Below are 18,979 nucleotides of genomic sequence, written 5' to 3' on the forward strand. Positions count from 1 at the left end.
TGAAAAATTTTAATGGTCAAATCAAAAAGCAAAGATATTTGTATACCTATTCAATCTAAGATATTGTTTTTTTCTGTGTAGGGTAGGATGTTAATATACAGCTTGCAATCTTTATGACGCGACGGCCTAATACATTTTTTAGCACTCAAGTGAAAAATCTTAATGGTCAAATCAAAAGCAAAGATATTCGTATACCTATTCAATCTAAAATATTGTTTTTCTGTGTAGGGTAGGATGTTAATATACAGCTTGTAATCTTTACGACGCGACGGCCTAATACATTTTTAGCACTCAAGTGAAAAATTTTAATGGTCAAATCAAAAAGCAAAGATATTTGTATACCTATTCAATCTAAGATATTGTTTTTTCTGTGTAGGGTAGGATGTTAATATACAGCTTGCAATCTTTATGACGCGACGGCCTAATACATTTTTAGCACTCAAGTGAAAAATCTTAATGGTCAAATCAAAAAGCAAAGATATTCGTATACCTATTCAATCTAAAATATTGTTTTTTCTGTGTAGGGTAGGATGTTAATATACAGCTTGTAATCTTTACGACGCGACGGCCTAATACATTTTTTAGCACTCAAGTGAAAAATTTTAATGGTCAAATCAAAAAGCAAAGATATTTGTATACCTATTCAATCTAAGATATTGTTTTTTTCTGTGTAGGGTAGGATGTTAATATACAGCTTGCAATCTTTATGACGCGACGGCCTAATACATTTTTTAGCACTCAAGTGAAAAATCTTAATGGTCAAATCAAAAAGCAAAGATATTCGTATACCTATTCAATCTAAAATATTGTTTTTTCTGTGTAGGGTAGGATGTTAATATACAGCTTGTAATCTTTACGACGCGACGGCCTAATACATTTTTTAGCACTCAAGTGAAAAATTTTAATGGTCAAATCAAAAAGCAAAGATATTTGTATACCTATTCAATCTAAGATATTGTTTTTTTCTGTGTAGGGTAGGATGTTAATATACAGCTTGTAATCTTTACGACGCGACGGCCTAATACATTTTTTAGCACTCAAGTGAAAAATTTTAATGGTCAAATCAAAAAGCAAAGATATTTGTATACCTATTCAATATAAGATATTGTTTTTTTCTGTGTAGGGTAGGATGTTAATATACAGCTTGTAATCTTTACGACGCGACGGCCTAATACATTTTTTAGCACTCAAGTGAAAAATTTTAATGGTCAAATCAAAAAGCAAAGATATGTGTATACCTATTCAATCTAAGATATTGTTTTTTTCTGTGTAGGGTAGGATGTTAATATACAGCTTGTAATCTTTACGACGCGACGGCCTAATACATTTTTTAGCACTCAAGTGAAAAATTTTAATGGTCAAATCAAAAAGCAAAGATATTCGTATACCTATTCAATCTAAGATATTGTTTTTTTTCTGTGTAGGGTAGGATGTTAATATACAGCTTGTAATCTTTACGACGCGACGGCCTAATACATTTTTTAGCACTCAAGTGAAAAATTTTAATGGTCAAATCAAAAAGCAAAGATATTCGTATACCTATTCAATCTAAGATATTGTTTTTTTCTGTGTAGGGTAGGATGTTAATATACAGCTTGTAATCTTTACGACGCGACGGCCTAATACATTTTTTAGCACTCAAGTGAAAAATTTTAATGGTCAAATCAAAAAGCAAAGATATTCGTATACCTATTTAATCTAAGATATTGTTTTTTTCTGTGTAGGGTAGGATGTTAATATACAGCTTGTAATCTTTACGACGCGACGGCCTAATACATTTTTTAGCACTCAAGTGAAAAATCTTAATGGTCAAATCAAAAAGCAAAGATATTCGTATACCTATTCAATCTAAGATATTGTTTTTTTTTTCTGTGTAGGGTAGGATGTTAATATACAGCTTGTAATCTTTACGACGCGACGGCCTAATACATTTTTTAGCACTCAAGTGAAAAATTTTAATGGTCAAATCAAAAAGCAAAGATATTCGTATACCTATTCAATCTAAGATATTGTTTTTTTCTGTGTAGGGTAGGATGTTAATATACAGCTTGTAATCTTTACGACGCGACGGCCTAATACATTTTTTAGCACTCAAGTGAAAAATCTTAATGGTCAAATCAAAAAGCAAAGATATTCGTATACCTATTCAATCTAAGATATTGTTTTTTTTTCTGTGTAGGGTAGGATGTTAATATACAGCTTGTAATCTTTACGACGCGACGGCCTAATACATTTTTTAGCACTCAAGTGAAAAATTTTAATGGTCAAATCAAAAAGCAAAGATATTCGTATACCTATTCAATCTAAGATATTGTTTTTTTCTGTGTAGGGTAGGATGTTAATATACAGCTTGTAATCTTTACGACGCGACGGCCTAATACATTTTCTAGCACTCAAGTGAAAAATTTTAATGGTCAAATCAAAAAGCAAAGATATTTGTATACCTATTCAATCTAAGATATTGTTTTTTTCTGTGTAGGGTAGGATGTTAATATACAGCTTGTAATCTTTACGACGCGACGGCCTAATACATTTTTTAGCACTCAAGTGAAAAATTTTAATGGTCAAATCAAAAAGCAAAGATATTCGTATACCTATTCAATCTAAGATATTGTTTTTTTCTGTGTAGGGTAGGATGTTAATATACAGCTTGTAATCTTTACGACGCGACGGTCTAATACATTTGATATGACCTCAATCTGCGTGAACAAAGTAGGGTTTAGCCCTAGCAGTTAAAGGGAGACGTTAATTTAAAATCCTTTTTTTTTAATACCGGGAGAAAAAATATATAAATATATAATCAATAACGGGGATTACGGCCTAAAACAATACTTTCGCTGTCATAAAGCCGACCATTAACAATACATTCTCCTCCCAAACGTCTCACAAATTGTCCAAACATGCCACCCGTTCGCTTTAAATGAGTTGTCATCGGTCTCCGCAGCGGCAACAGTCGTGCCACTTCTATCTCGATCGACGATCTTGCGGACATATAGGTGGTCCGCAAAACCAGAAAACAATTGTTAAAAATCGGCCGAAAATCGCCATCTGCCATGACTTTTTAGCCGGTTTCCAAAAATAAGCGTTTTCTGCTCCTGGCCCTTGGCTAAAATTTATATTTGTTTCTTATTGTGAAGTCCGATACAGATCGGATGTAAGAGAAATAAGAGGAAAAAGGCCAGTGCATGTTTCTGGAGTAGATTTAGAGTAACAAATAATGTAGATACATACGTTATATTTGAAGGTAGTAAACAAAAAACATGTACCATCTCTCGTGGGGAGATTCCTCACGTAATTTTAAAATTTATTTTTCATATTAACATAGGTCCGATTCTGCTTTTTTTCGTAAAGTCTTAATAAACTTTCGATTTATTATAATTTTCTTCCAAGTACTTTTAATGATTCGAATGAAATTTTGAGGGTAAAACTTATTATAAGCGCTACATAATATGTTAGCGCTAAAATAGTGTCGATAAATTCATCAGGGACGTACATATGGGTTATCAGTGGAATATTTAAAAAAAAAACATGTGCGCCACAGACTTTTTTTCTTTTGACGTCAAAATTGTGGTGGCCGTTTCACGCCAATTAAAAGTTATCTCTTAATGTTTTGTCGATTTCTATTTCCTTGATGAGATAAACACAATTAATAAATATTACAGTTGAGGGTTGGAACCTTTGGTGTTACACAGCAAAATAAAAACACTAAATCACCACAATACACCAAAACACTTTTTCTTTTAAACTGGACGCGCGTTTCGCTAACCATGATAGCATCATCAGCAGATGATTATAAACTAAAGACAGTCTACAAGTTAAGCGTTTATATACTCACTCAGTGGGCACCGAGTGGGCGTGGCAAAATCTAGCCAACCGAGTCAGAGCCCACTGAGCCGTAACAGTTAGATTTCCTAAATTTGGGGAGAAAAAAAAATCCCCATATAGATTGGGAATTTTTTTAGGGAGTAAAATTTTTTGGGGATATTTTTAGGGATGAAATTTCATTGGAATTTTGCCGCTACCAAAGAGGAGATATGACCGCTACTGCTATTTTTCAAAATTAATAGAAAAGTATAAATAAAACCAAATAATTTATTTATTTTAATCAGCGAATCTTGGATAACAGTTGTGGGGATTTTAGTTGTTTGGATTTAAGAAGGTTTGATAGCTTTAAACAAATGCAATTTGGTTTTAAGGAAAAGTTTCGAACAGTTGGCTACACTGATCAGACGTTTCAAGGTCAACCACTTAAAACACAACAAATTGTTTATTTATTTTGTTTATTTATTACTATTTATATTTTTAGGGTTTTTTCGGGATATTTTTTTAGGTTTTTAGTGATATTTTGGGGTTTTTTGATGCGAGCGTTTTATATTTTGAGGGAGATAAATTTTTGAGAGTTGGGAACACTGATTTCCGCCACTAGAGTAGTAGGAACGAAGAACTTGAAGGAATTGGACCGTTGTCTCTGTTCATACTATCTTTACATTTATTAATTCTGATGCTTTCAACTTGTAGATTGTACTTTAGTTTATAATCATCTGCTGATAATGCTAACATGGTTAGCGAAACGCGCGTCCAGTGTAAAAGTAAAAGTGTTTTGGTGTATTGTGGTGATTTAGTGTTTTTATCTTACAATTAATAAAGTTAAAATATAAATAAAATTAATAAATTACATATTTTACTTACAGTTGGGAGTTGGAACCTTAAATAAAATAAAAACAAAATAAAAACACCAAATCACCACAATACACCAAAACACTTTTATTTTTTAGATTATTAAAAACTAAAAAGCTAAGTAAACTATACATTAGTTTTTAATCATCTGCTGATGATGCTTACATGGTTAGCGAAACGCGCGTCTAGTGTAAAAAATAAAAGTGTTTTGGTGAATTGTGGTGATTTAGTGTTTTTATTTTGCTATACCCTATATATTTTACAAAATTCAATATTAAATATTATTACTATTAGTCCAACTTACAGCAATTTCAAATACAAAAATAATGGTCTTTAAGATACTAGCAAAAAACTTAATTTTAAAATGTTTTAATATCCTCTAACACTAAAACTATGCATTTCCATACCAACGTTTATAGGAAATTTTTTCGTATTTTTTGATTGGGAATCAATGAGTACTTATTTAAAACTTTCGCAAGTTAATGATATTAAAATTTTGGTTAGGTTAGGAAATTACGAGAAGAAGATAAATTAACCGCTCATTTGCGACCACATTGATAAAAAAGATAGATTTGAACTAAAGTCATCATCGTTCTTGAAAAAAAAATTAGTGGCAAGAGAATTTATTTTAGTGTAAAAGAAAATATTTTGCCTGAAGAAAAACTCTCTTAACTCAAGAAAACTGGTTCTCTTGAAAAATTCGAAAATTTCACTTGAATCTATTTTCATGCAACCAAGTGCAAGTTACTTTGTTTTAAGATAATAAGAAAAATACGCTAGGAAGTACTTCATTCAAGAAACATGGCCATTTTTTCAATAGCTAAATACTCTTTTGTTGAAAAATAATAACGAAAGACGATGACGAAGGATATCTGTATATCGTATATGACGGTATATACAATCAGTCGGCAGTTCGATCAGTCGTATGTCCCATTTCATATGTCACACATCATAGTACGCACGGGTTTTCTTGCTCGGAATTTTCCACTTGGAATTTTGCATAATTTGCTTTTTAAGCGCATATCGTATAACAAATTAGTGATCGTTTTTAACATGCATTTGTCATTTTTTATGGACAAATTTTAGGATATATGAATTCTTTAAATAAGTTTCTGAAAAACATGGAAATTAGGAATTTATTTGCTATATTTGAAGGTAAGAGACATTTACCTAATGCACCTGTTTAGATAATGAATGCGTGACTATAGATAGAATAAGAATAATAAATAAGCAAATAATAACAAAAATTTTAGAATTTCAAGTCGTCGTATTAAAAAATTCAAAATGTGACCAAAGCTTATAATTTTAATAATTTATTTGCTTTACTTTGATTAATCGTGATGTAACATTTTTTTTGTAATTTGTAGAGTGATGAACCACCCCAAAGAATACCAAGGAGTGAAGAAGAAGAAATAACTACTATCGAAAAAAATAATATCACTTTACTTACTACAGACCAGGAAAACCTAAATTTATCAGAAAATATTACACCTCGTAATATGCCTGTATATGATGTATAGGTTTCTCTTAGACCAAAATAAATTTTAGTTGAGTCAATAGTATTCGCTATTGGTTTAAGAAAAGTGTCTCTTTAATAAAGAAATGTCCCTTTTCAATCAAGAATTTTTGCATGAATCAAAGAGACTATTGTTCTTATAGCAAGAACTTCTTTGCATATTCATTTTGGGTCAAGAGTGAAATACTTTGGACAGATAGATTCTTCTATTCTCTAAAGTAATTTTTTAAAGCTTATGAAAAGATAGTTAATGCTTTGGGCAAAGAAACGTCGTTCTTGGCCCTATTGAAAAGCGCCAATCTTTTGGGTCAAAGTCATATTCATTTCGACTGAGAGATCCTTTTTTTCGGTGCAGAACTACATATTTCAAAGAAGCCCACTTTTGGGAAATAACGATTGAATGTATAACGCGATCTTACGGCGAAGTCGATTACAATATCACTCAGATATTATTATCGGAACGCCGAAGACACCCTGTTCAATTGTTGTAGATGGTAAAAACAAAGGGAAGTAGAAAGAAAAGGAAAGGTAGTTGTATTCTAATAGGACGGGAAATAAATTTTGTGTAGCAGAAGTTGTAAAATGTCTAGTAGGAAGTGAACAAGAGTGGCAGAATGCAGTGGGACTTAATTAAAATGTTCTGAACGTGAGACCAACTTTATCTCTTTTTAATACATTTGATTTTTATTAAAATCCACACCATACTTTTACCTGAATGAACCGATAGGTATGTTTATCTAAAAATTTAGACAGATGCTTCGTTTTATTTATTACTCTAAACAGGCAGAGGAACAGTAACTGGCGCGTTTATTATGACAGTAATCTTAGAAGAAACTGAAGGGTTGTCTTTCAGCTTGTGTAAATAATGGGAGAATGTTCGGGCACACGCTGCTGTCAAACGATATTTGGACAATCTCTATTAGGAATACATACTTTGTTTTGATTCTCGGTAGTCGATACCTCGAGTACCACGGAATCGAATAAATACAGGATGATTCCTAGAAGTTTCATTAATGGAAACGCTCGAGGCATTTGCCCATTCAGGTCTGCCTTATATGGATCGATATGTCTTTGTATTTAAAATATGAACTAATTAGGTCGTTTCAGCATTGCTAGGATTACACAAGACGTAGAACAGCTCGCTTTATGATATATTTAGAAACGTACTCCTTTATTAGCAGTTAGTTTTTAAAGAAACATTTTACAAGGGCACATGCGCATATGAAACTCTATACCTAACGTCTCTTAAAAAATAATCTTTATCATTCCTTCATTAATTATATATTTATTAATTCTAAAAACCACTCATCATATACTTGAAATTTACACACAAAAATTCTCAACCCTTATAATATGCTGAATATGCATAATTTGTGAATTTCACACGTATTGTCATGTTTCATTAGATTTATATTATACCCTTTGATTACATCATCATCATCATCATCATTTAGCTTATTCCGTACACTGCTGAATAAAAGCCTCCCTTAACTCTAGCCATTTCTTTCTATTTTGTTCCACTTGAATCCAGTTTCCAGCCACTCTCTTAATATCATCTGTCCATCGACTAGGAGGTCGTCCTCTGCTTCTATAGACCTCGTGTCATTTTTTGGTCTCCATTCCACAAGTCTCTTTGTCGACCGTCCATCTGTTATCCTAGCCACATGTCCTACCCAATTCCATTTAAGATGTAAGACAGATATTACCGCATCTCTTATTCCTGTTCGATTCCGTATGGTATGTTGGTTATTTTATCTCTAAGTGTAACTCCCAAATGGACCTTTCCATTTTCCGTTGCATAACCTGTATTCTCTGTATGTTCTTTTTTGTCAAAGTAAGTGTTTCAGCTCCATACGTAAGGAGAGGCAAGACATACTGGTTAAAGACCATTCTTTTTAAACATATTGGAAGATCAGATCTTAGTATATGATTTAGTTTACGGAATGCCGCCCACGACAAACCTATTCTTCGTAGAATTTCCTGTGTTTATTCCTTCTAATACCGATCTCATGTCCTAGGTATTTATATACTTATATGCACTTGTTATTTGCACTTATAGCACTTACAGCATAGGGAGGAAAAAGAAATCATGGCTACGTAACACAAGAGATTGGACCCACACCGACGAAACACCCTTATTCTTCAAGCTCTGTACGGAGAGTTATCTGCCATATTAATCGCCAACCTCAACAGAGAAAGCACCTAGGAGGAGGAGGATGTACTTGTTCCAAAAGTATGTTATTGTTGTTTAAATTTCCATTCAGTACTAGGTTTGTCATGTATTGTGTCTTTGATAAGTTAATTTTCAAACCGACTTTTTCCGAAGCATAATTTAGCATAATCAGCTAAATCAAATCAAATCAAATCTGGATATGATTATACCTACACTTCATACCACTTTTAGTCGCGTGATTACCGGCATCGGCAATGCGTTACCCACTTTTATATGTATTATTTTAATCAAAATATTTTAGGAAGCAAAAATAAATAAATTATAAATATAAACAGTTATCAACAAAACCCACCTTACAACAGCACTTACTGAACATAAAGGGCCATTACTACCGCTTTCCCGTTCAAAATATTCTAATAAAGTTCCGATAATTTTTTTACGGCTATTAAGCTATCTTGTACACTTCGCACTAAAAGTGGTTCTAAAAAAAATGTTCGAGTGCAAGGTCTGCTAGAAAACATTTTTAAACTTAAAGTACGTATCACAACCCTATTTATTTGAACCAAAAACTCGTAATACAAAACTAAAGTGTCCGAAAAAACGAATAACAATTGTCAGGAAATAAATAAATAAATGCGGCAACTTGACATTTTTTTACAGCAGAGATACCACCTGAATCCAAGTTTAAATTCCAGTTAGGGTACGTTTATGTTGGAGCTGCGATAAACGATAAAAGCAGTGAATTAGCGCTGCTCTTATCGTTGCTCAACTACCAAGCGTGTCTCGACGCGTTGCTCCAATATAAACACCCACATATAAATTACTATAATAATATTGTTTGCTTCGTTACTATCGCCATAAAATAATTAATTAGAAAGAACTGTCAACTCTGTGTTAAATCGTGAAAACACGATACGCCACCGAAAGCATTCGTCGTCGTCTGGAGAACTAATTTTCAATTGACAGGTTGACACGATGGCTTCATCTTTATTTCCGTTTCCGGTTATTCAATGGCGGGCACCTCTTTCAGTTTAAATGTATTTTGTACTCTTTCTTATCATAAATAAAACAAAATTTTATTCAAACATATTTATTTGAAATATTATTATGAGACAACGTGACTAAATAAATATAAAAAATAAAGAATTGAATGATTTCTATATCAATTACTTAATTATATGCAGTTTTAACGTAAATTAGTAAGGTATAAGCATGACTTACAGTAATTTGTAAATAAATACACGTATTCACAGCCTTCAGAAACAGAAAACTGGGACAGGAACATGAAAAAGGGAGCCTTGTACCAAACCAAACCAAACCTGAAAACAGAAAAATATAAATATACTATTTAAAAAAAGCTATTATTCCCAAAGGGACCTGGTTTATAAATCCAAAAGAAGGAAAAAGAGACTTTTAATCGGATAACAATCAGATTGTATCAGACAGATTTATTGTATTATTGACAATAAATCGCACATACTGGAGATAAGTAATGCTGGCTATAGTTTAAAATTATCTTACCTTTCTGTAAATTGTTTCCATTTTCAAAAAAATCGCCGATCATGAACATATAACATAATGTTCTTCCTAATTTTCTTGCATCTAAAAAATATAGAAATAGTGTTTATTTACTGCCTATTTTTAATATACATGGGATATACCTAGTACTACAGAAACGTCTTTTTCTCCAGGATTTTTCATGTAATATATATTTTATATGCTATTATTACCTATATATTTATAAATTTCAGTCAAAATATCAAATTGAATTTACAAAACAAAACTAAACGGAGAAAATGAAGATCGCGTCGAAATTTGTTCTAGAACAAATCTGTCAATTCTAAACTGTGACGTTAGACGATAGTTAGACAGAAACATTGCTGACCTTGTCTAGGCGGCCATACTTGTCGTCAGGAGATGACAGGAATGCCACTAATGACTGTTTCCAATTTTCCTATTTCACTGTCACCCCCCTGACTATCGCTGCTCTATCGTTTATCGCCGCTGCAGCATAAACGCACCCTCGATTACGTAACTAAAAGTTTAATTGTTACCAAATATATATTTTTACATTTACCATAGAAAACAATGACATCTAATCTGAAACAGCTTATCGATGAACGATAATCATGTTCTAAACTTGATTCTTCATTTCTACTAAAATGTTTATCAATTATGATTAAATTTTGATTTAACAAATAATTTTATCTGCAAAATCACAACTAAAAAATAGCAATATGAGAATATTACGAATTTTATTTTAAATGTGATGTGAAATGACATTTGATTATTATATATTTAATTAATTTAAAAGGTGAGATCAAAAGTCTCTTTTATCGTATTAATTTTTTTTCAAACAATTTTTAACACCTATTAAAATTATCAAAATTTAAAGCCAAATTTCACTCTAAATTAACAAAAATATCACACTTTTGTATATGCTTTAACAAGGAGAATTATTGAAATCCATTTCTCTGCTATATAATCACAAACAAATTTAGAGCACTTTTATGAATCTATTAAGACCATTTTTAAAATACCAATAAAATTATACTGTCAAACCGTTATTTTCACGGCCTCTCTGACATCATCTAACGTTAAAAATCAAAATACAAACAACGAAAAGACATAGAAATTAGACCTACTCAGAATGATTATCGAAAAAAATTATATATGATTTATTACACATCAAAAAGAAAATACCAAACAATCGATACACAGATTAATATCTATATTTTCCGAATCGAGATTTCGAACATTTGAATTTCGGTCAATTTGTGAGCGAAATTTGAAAGTCATCGCTCCAAAGGGTTATAAAGGACACAATAAAAAGGAAAAAAAGTACCTTCAATGGGCCAAGGAAGAATGAAAGTAAGTAACAAAAGAACGATTAGCGACCATTGTTAAACGCGGTTTTTCGAACATTTTTGACATGTGGCCTGTGCCCGTGTATTCGGCCTTGTGAGAGAGCGAGCAGTAACTTAATCCAGGGTTTAGTTTACGTAGAAATCTCAGAAATAGGCCCGAACGTTTTCTCGCTGTGAAAGGAAATAAAAACGGACATGGGGAAGTGTGAAAATATTAATTTAGAATCGGTGAAGTATGAAATTATTTTGTCAACATTCCGTTGTCACCAGGCTTGACGTGACGATGGTAATTATTTTTTCAGCGAGATCGTTTCGCAGAAGACTTGTCAAAATATTTTTAGCCTCGGGATGGGTTTTAAGAAAATCGAAACTTTATGAGGACCTGTTAAAAATATGAGCCGGAAGAGCAGTTATTTTTTCAAATTAATTAATTATATTTGTATACATTGTCGGCAATGTATACACGTCTGAATATAATGTTATGATTAATATTCTGTTATAATAAACTAGCGTGTACCAGCGACTTTGTTCGCTTCGAATTAATCATTTGTAATGGTGATGATAAAGCAAAGCAAGAATTTCCATTAACATACAAACTGGATAAAATTTTCTTTTTTTTTGCACGAGAAAAAACAATATGGCGATATTATTATATAACTTGGTAATATTTGAGGGGTAGTTTCATCTCGTTGGAATTTGACTTTCGAAAAATCCAGTTGCCAAAAATAAGCTTTTTACGTCAAGCAGTTTAAGCAGAATCGTGGTTAAGAAATTACCCAACTTTTTGGAACACCCTGTATGATTTTTTAAAAAATTTCGAAATATGTAAAAAAAACAAATAAATTATGCTCGTCCAAGCGTTTTCCCGAAAGACTAACGGTTTTATAAAAAAATATTCATTTTCGTATTTTTTTACGTAAAAAATGTCTCTTGGTAAAAATCGTTACGAGCAACCCTTCTCGAGATATTTAGAATGGGAATAGTCAATACATGTCATTATTGACAAAAAATAAACATGTTGAGTAGATAGTTATTTGACTAAAAAGATAAATTTGGAAAATTTTTATTTTTTTAAATTAATGATAAAATTTTCTTCGAAAAAATGATGATTGATGATGGTTTGGCACAAAAACATTTCAAATTTATGATTTCCCTCTATTAACTATTTAGACAACATGTTTAATTTATGTCAATGATGACAGGTATTGATAATTTTGATTTCAGATATCTCGAGAACTATTACTCGTAGCGATTTTTATTAAGAGATCTTTTTTACGTTAAAAACGTCGTAAATGCAGATTTTTTTACTTCGTAGTTTTATACAGGTACGGACGAAAAGTTATTACTCTTCAAACCAGTTAAAAATATGTAGGTGGCGCCCTCTACAAGTAGGAGTCATATTGATATCAAAATCGAATTTCTTATATCAAAAAAACCCCAGACACCAAATTTCATCCTAATATTGATGTTACTTCAGAAATTATTTGGAAAAAATCGAAATAAAAATGAAATTTCTACACCCTGTATCTCCGAAACTAACCATTTTAGGACATACATTTATAAGAACTTTTTTTACTTATTTTTATCTGCAGAATATGCTGCTAAAGTTTCCGGAATACAGTTCGGGCCACCCTGTATTTTGTTGTATTAAATATTATGTATCTAAAAAAATCTTAAAGTTAAATAAACTGCAAGAATAATAAATTTTAATTTTATAATTCAACCACTTTCTTATTCTGCTTCCAGTGTTGCCACACGCCAGATCGCAATCAATTTTATCACCCACACGCCCACCTAATAATAAATAAAACTTTGCCACACGTATATTTATATATAGCCATCACGCAGTGTTCCAAATACTGTCACGAGTCACAACAACTCGATGGGACACCGATACATTTTGGCATCGTCTTTTTGTTCTTTCTATTCGCTCTGGCCCCCTATTTGATCTGCTGATGCATTGTTCGGATTTCAATTAAAACGAATTTCAATGGTTCCGAGTGATTGATACTGTCTCAGTTAACATCTAGATCTTTTCGAACGAACGGAACAGAGACGTTTCAATGTGTGTGGGTAAGGACACTGCAGTACCGGCGGCTCTCAAAATGGCATGGGAGTTTAGAATATTAGCTAAAAGCGACGGATATGAACTAGCCTGTGAAGATTAGTTATGTCAATTTTTGAAATATAATAATTAAAAAAAATATTATTAAATTTATTATTTTGAATTTATTTTGACAGTTAAAAAAAATTACAAATTCATCCTCGAAGAAACTTTTTTAGATTTATCCATTGGTGACGTCAAAAATTACTTAAGAGGTTTCGTTTTTCTGGGACTATCATCAATTTTGTTTCTTTATAGAGACCCGGTTTTTCCATTTCATTTTTTAGAAGCTTATGATCTCCCAAATGCAATGATGTAACACATTTATCCAAGAAATATTACCCTGTATATTATCTACTCTGAAAAAATCAATTTGTGAATTTAATAACAATATTGAAGGTTATTTCTTCTCACAGATATTCTCTATTCTCTCTCGTTACTTTTACAACCCGTTTGTAAAACCGCTGTACCCTAAAAAATATAAGTAATTTTAAAAAGAAACTAACTTGATATATTATAATATATAATCAAACTATTGATACATTTTTAATAAGAAACTTGTAAAATTAAGATATTTTTGCATAGTTTCACAAAAAAATGTAATTTTGCAAAACAGTTTATTAATATTAAATGATATTACTAAACGATATTATTTTCACAATGAGTTTGGTGAGTTTAAAAATTAAATTTAAATCGAAGATACAGTCTTGTAGTAAAATTGCACTCTATTCACATGTAAGACGAGTACTTGTAAAGCTGATGCGAATTAAGTAATGGATTGAAAACGTAAAGACTCAGAACATTTTAATCTAAGCAGTTTTTTGAACAGGTGGTAATAATTATAATAAATGGAGATTGTATTCTCTAAGAGAGTTTTATATGTACAGAAACTACATATAAACATATAAACATGCTTAATATAATGTACTTCCCTTAAATTATAAAACACTAATCACCCACGCACTGAGACTCCAACTGTGTTCAAAAAACTGCTTAGATTACAATGTTCTTCGTTTTTCCTCTAACTACGTTTTCAATCGTTTACTTAATTCGCACCAGCTTCACAAAAAGTCACGTGACGTGGCGTCCTTTATTACTGCATATATTATGGTAAATTCACACAAGTTTTGTGAATATGTCTAAAGAGATGCAATTTACCTATAAGATTGTATTTCTGATTTAAATTTTTCAAGAAACTTATTATGAATGTAATATCCTTTATAATTAATTGGTCATCTTTCAATATTAATTCGCCATTTTTTGTTAAAATACGCAAAAATATATGATATTTTTTTTTTTTTGTTAAAAATACTATAATGTAACTATATTTTTTTTGTAAAATTAGTTATCATTTTTTCACCGTTTTTTCTCAAATATATTGCAATTATTATCATGTATTTGGGACATCATAAGCTTCTAAAAAAATAAATAAAATGCATATTCGTATTTAAAAAATAAAGTTGATGATGGTTGCAGAAAAACGAAACGTCTAAGTAACTTTTACATCATCAAAGGATGAAGCTAATAAAGTTTCTTTGAGAACGTCTAAAAATGTTTTCTGTCAAAATAAACTCGTAAGAAAATAAAATCGAAAACAGAAAATTTAAATTTTCCGCCATATTTCCGCTAATGAAAAAGATAAGTTCAATTACTAAACGGATTATTATTGGGCTCAGTAAAGCTTCATTCAGAACCTCCCAATTATTGGAATAAATTAGTGGTTTCAATTACACTTTATACTTTTTAGTTTACGATCATTCACATATCATTCACAATGTCTAAAAAACACAATTAAAATTAATAAAATATCCTAGCAACAGCCTGCGGTAGTCAGTTGAATCCATAGAGAAATCCTAATATTTAGCTTATAAAACAATAAACTTTTGATTATTATCCAAAATTTTTCGTGGCGGGTGATAATCAAAGGCCAAAATGACATTCCTCGCAAATTTTGAAGTATAATTACTGTTTGACCAGCGGATCTGAAGCTACGTAAGGAATGCGAGAAAAAAAAATCGATATTGCCACATTTATCTATAAAATTGCAAAATTGCCAGACATGAACTATAAATTTAATATATTTTTATTATATATAATGTGTTTAGCATATTTTATATTCTGACGTATATTACTAATGAATTTTAACGTAGTTCATATTGTTCGATATGTTTTATTTAATAACTTATTTCTTTCATTCTGTATAATCTGCTTATTATAAAAGTTGAAGATTTTTCAACGATATCATTGGCAAACCGGCATCGCCGCGCATGGCCGCCTATTCATCGAACATGATTGGCGAGAGTACGTCACAGGATTTGTTACCACGCGGTTGCCATGGCTTTTACGCCTTTCCTATTCGCTTGCTTTATCCCCAACTTCACGGTCTCTTCTGAAAAGAGTAGGAATATTGAATACTATTGAAATATCCAGTGGCGGTGTCATTTTTTTGATCATTATTACTTGATTTCATTATTTTATACCGGTTATCCTAAACTTTATTCCTATATTTTTCGTATATTTGATAGTTAAGTTGTGTTTTATTGTTTTGTTATCTTGTTATAATGTTTTTCGTTCGTAGTTTTTAATTATTAATATCAAGTTTGATCGTATATTTGTGTTTTAAAATGAATACATTTGTTAAGGGTAAGACGCTACATAGTCAGACAAGAGAAATAATAGCTAATTTATATAGGTAAGTTAATAATAACGTGGATGAAATCTCATTTGGTTTATTTCCTTGTGTTCATAATAGGGCTTGCGATGAAGAAGCTACAGAGAGTTCGCTTAAGTTGCCGCTTAAACGTAAACTTGAGCGGATATTTCTTTATACCGGAGTTAGCGTATCGGCTATAAAAAAATTCACACAGAAGATAAAAAAAGGCTGAAAACTAATCCGCATAAAATGATATCCAGCTCTGGAAAGAAACGACCACGTGAGACTGCTGTCGAAAAGCTCGACGACTTTTTCGAAGTGGTCAGGAATTTGATAAATAGATTTTATCTCGAATTCAAACTCGTCCCCACAATTAGAAAGCTTTTCCAAAAATTGCAGGAAGAATCGAATTTTCCTTTTGCAGGGAAACGCTTAGGGGGTTATGAAAATCAAATGAATTTTTTTGGCGTAAATGTCAAAATAACAGATAAATATTAATGGAGCGGCCCATTATATTGCAGAGAGAGATATAAATATATACGCAAAATTCGAAAATATAGCCAAGTATTATCTATTTGGATGAAACATATGGGTAGCCAATGACTTAACCTTTAAAAACTGCTGGCGGAGCGATACCATATCTGGTGTAATAGGCAATATTGGATCTACTGGTGAGTAAAATTTTGTTTTGTTTGCGCTTCCAAAATTAACTATTTTCAAGATTTTTCTTGCTGGAAATAGTTATATCTAAAATTATGTATTATAGAAAAAAATATAGTTAGTACAGATATATAAATAAATATACCTCAACACTCAGTCTTGACCATCTGCTGATGGCAGACATGGTTAGCGAAACGTGCGTCCAGTGTAAAATTAAAAGTGTTTTGGTGTATTGTACTGATTTAGTGTTCTATTTTGCTGTGTAACACCAAAGGTTCCAACCCCCAGCTGTAATTATTTCTTCTATTATATTAACAACACAATAATATAATGATTCAAAATATTTAAGGGAGCTTTAATAAAGCTTTTAGTATTTATCTGCTAACTCAACAGTAACGATTCAAACAGCATAAAGTTTTTTGAAAAAAATTATTAATCTGAGTATTATATTTATGATACACATTATTTTCATATAACACCGTACGCCCATGCCTATTTTATGAATGAAATTGGGCGTGTTTTGTTTACAACTGCGTTCCCCTGCCGATACCCCGTAGCTACAGATCCGTTGGTTACACTATAGTGGAAAAGTCAAAAGTTTGTTAACTTAACCAATAATTGAAAAGTACTACCACTAATTATAACGTTCTGAATGCTTACATTAAAATTAAGTGAACAAACTTCTACGGCTAATTGAAACTACTAATTTATTCCACTGATTTCGAGGTTTCTGAATGAAGCTTAACAGACAACTTTGCCTCAATTTTAACTCATTCTGTATCCCTTCCGTTTCAGAGATTGCAATAATGAGAGTCGAATGTAAAAAAACCCAATATATTTCAGCAAATCCACTAATAATTGTGAATGTTCGTTCTCTCTCAAAACTTTTGAGAACCGCCGAAGACCACCTACAAAACCCGGTAGAATTCTAAACCGCAAGAGCTCTGTTTACCTCCGTCATTATGGCACTATTTGTATACATTTTAGCCATTGTTAAAGATCTAAAATACTTTTAAACTACTGCTCTTTTTGTGATCGTACCTCGCCAGGGCATCGGAGATAGGCCAGAAATGTAAAAGGTCGTTTTAACAAAATTTGTGGTTTTGTGCTCATGCCCCCAGAATACGTCAGTGATAGATTATATAAATTCTATTCATGCAAAGCCGTTTCAAATTTATTTCTATTTAGCCTTGACAATATAATAATGAAAGTTTGAAAGAAATATTTAGTTTAATAGAAGAGGCATATGTTTACTGATATTAAACATAAAATATTGAAGTATTTTTGATTGTAATTAGTAGATAAAATCAGAATATTTTAGTTTAAGTATTTTCAAAAATTATTTAGCAAAATAAAACATTAATTCACCACGTTACACCAAAACACTTTACGTTGAACACTGAACACGTGTTTCGCTAATCATGATAGCATCATTAGCAGATGATTAAAACTAACTAAAGTGTTTTGGTTTATTATGGTGAATTAGTATTTTATTTAGCTATTGCAAGTATAAACAAATACCGGACGCGTCTCAACTGGCTCATCTCTATAACTTTTTTTTTCAGATAAAAAAAACGAGATTTGGTATGATAATAGAATATGACATAAATGAGGATTGATTGACGTATTCAATTGTCTTTGGTCGCTTCCTGTTTCACCGGAAATAACTACAACTTTTGATTTTTAAATCACATCTTCGGTATTATTTTCCTTTATTCAATAGAAAATGACACTCTGAATAGAATGACATATCATATGCCAAGTTTTGACATTTTTGCATATGGTTTATTTGAAATTGTAACATGCGGTTCATGACAAATTGACTCGAAATACCAAGTGTATGGTACCAAATTATTCGTAAAAAATGCTTTTTCCAAATATGGTAATGAGCCTTGTTCTATTTAAAAAAATTGAGATATGATTAAAAAACAATTTGGGAATCTTTTAACCGGCCAGGATAAGACACGGAAAACATTAGATAATCAAATCTATTTTTCCAAAGTTCATTGATTAAAAATTAGTGTTTTTAACACAGCCACGGCACTCTAGATTGATATTTAAAATATCATTTTTTTGTAAGCGGAATGTGCTTGTGTATGTTGTGCTAACACTTCAATATGCTTAATACCTCAGTGCCTTTAGTTTCGTATTCTTTAAATTGTTGACTTATTCGCTATAGACTTTTCAGAGACTGAGCTGCGCGGAACTGACACAGCGGGAATTTCCAGCAAATTGCCGTTTAACGATCGTAACTTTTTCGGAAGTTGCGAAAATCATAATTATTTTATACAAAATTACTATTATTCAGTACCTTCAAATTTTTGTAAAC

The sequence above is a fragment of the Sitophilus oryzae genome, unplaced genomic scaffold (genome assembly GCF_002938485.1).
Source record: "Sitophilus oryzae breed Bouriz unplaced genomic scaffold, Soryzae_2.0 scaffold_535_pilon_pilon, whole genome shotgun sequence".
Lineage (NCBI taxonomy): Eukaryota > Metazoa > Arthropoda > Insecta > Coleoptera > Curculionidae > Sitophilus > Sitophilus oryzae.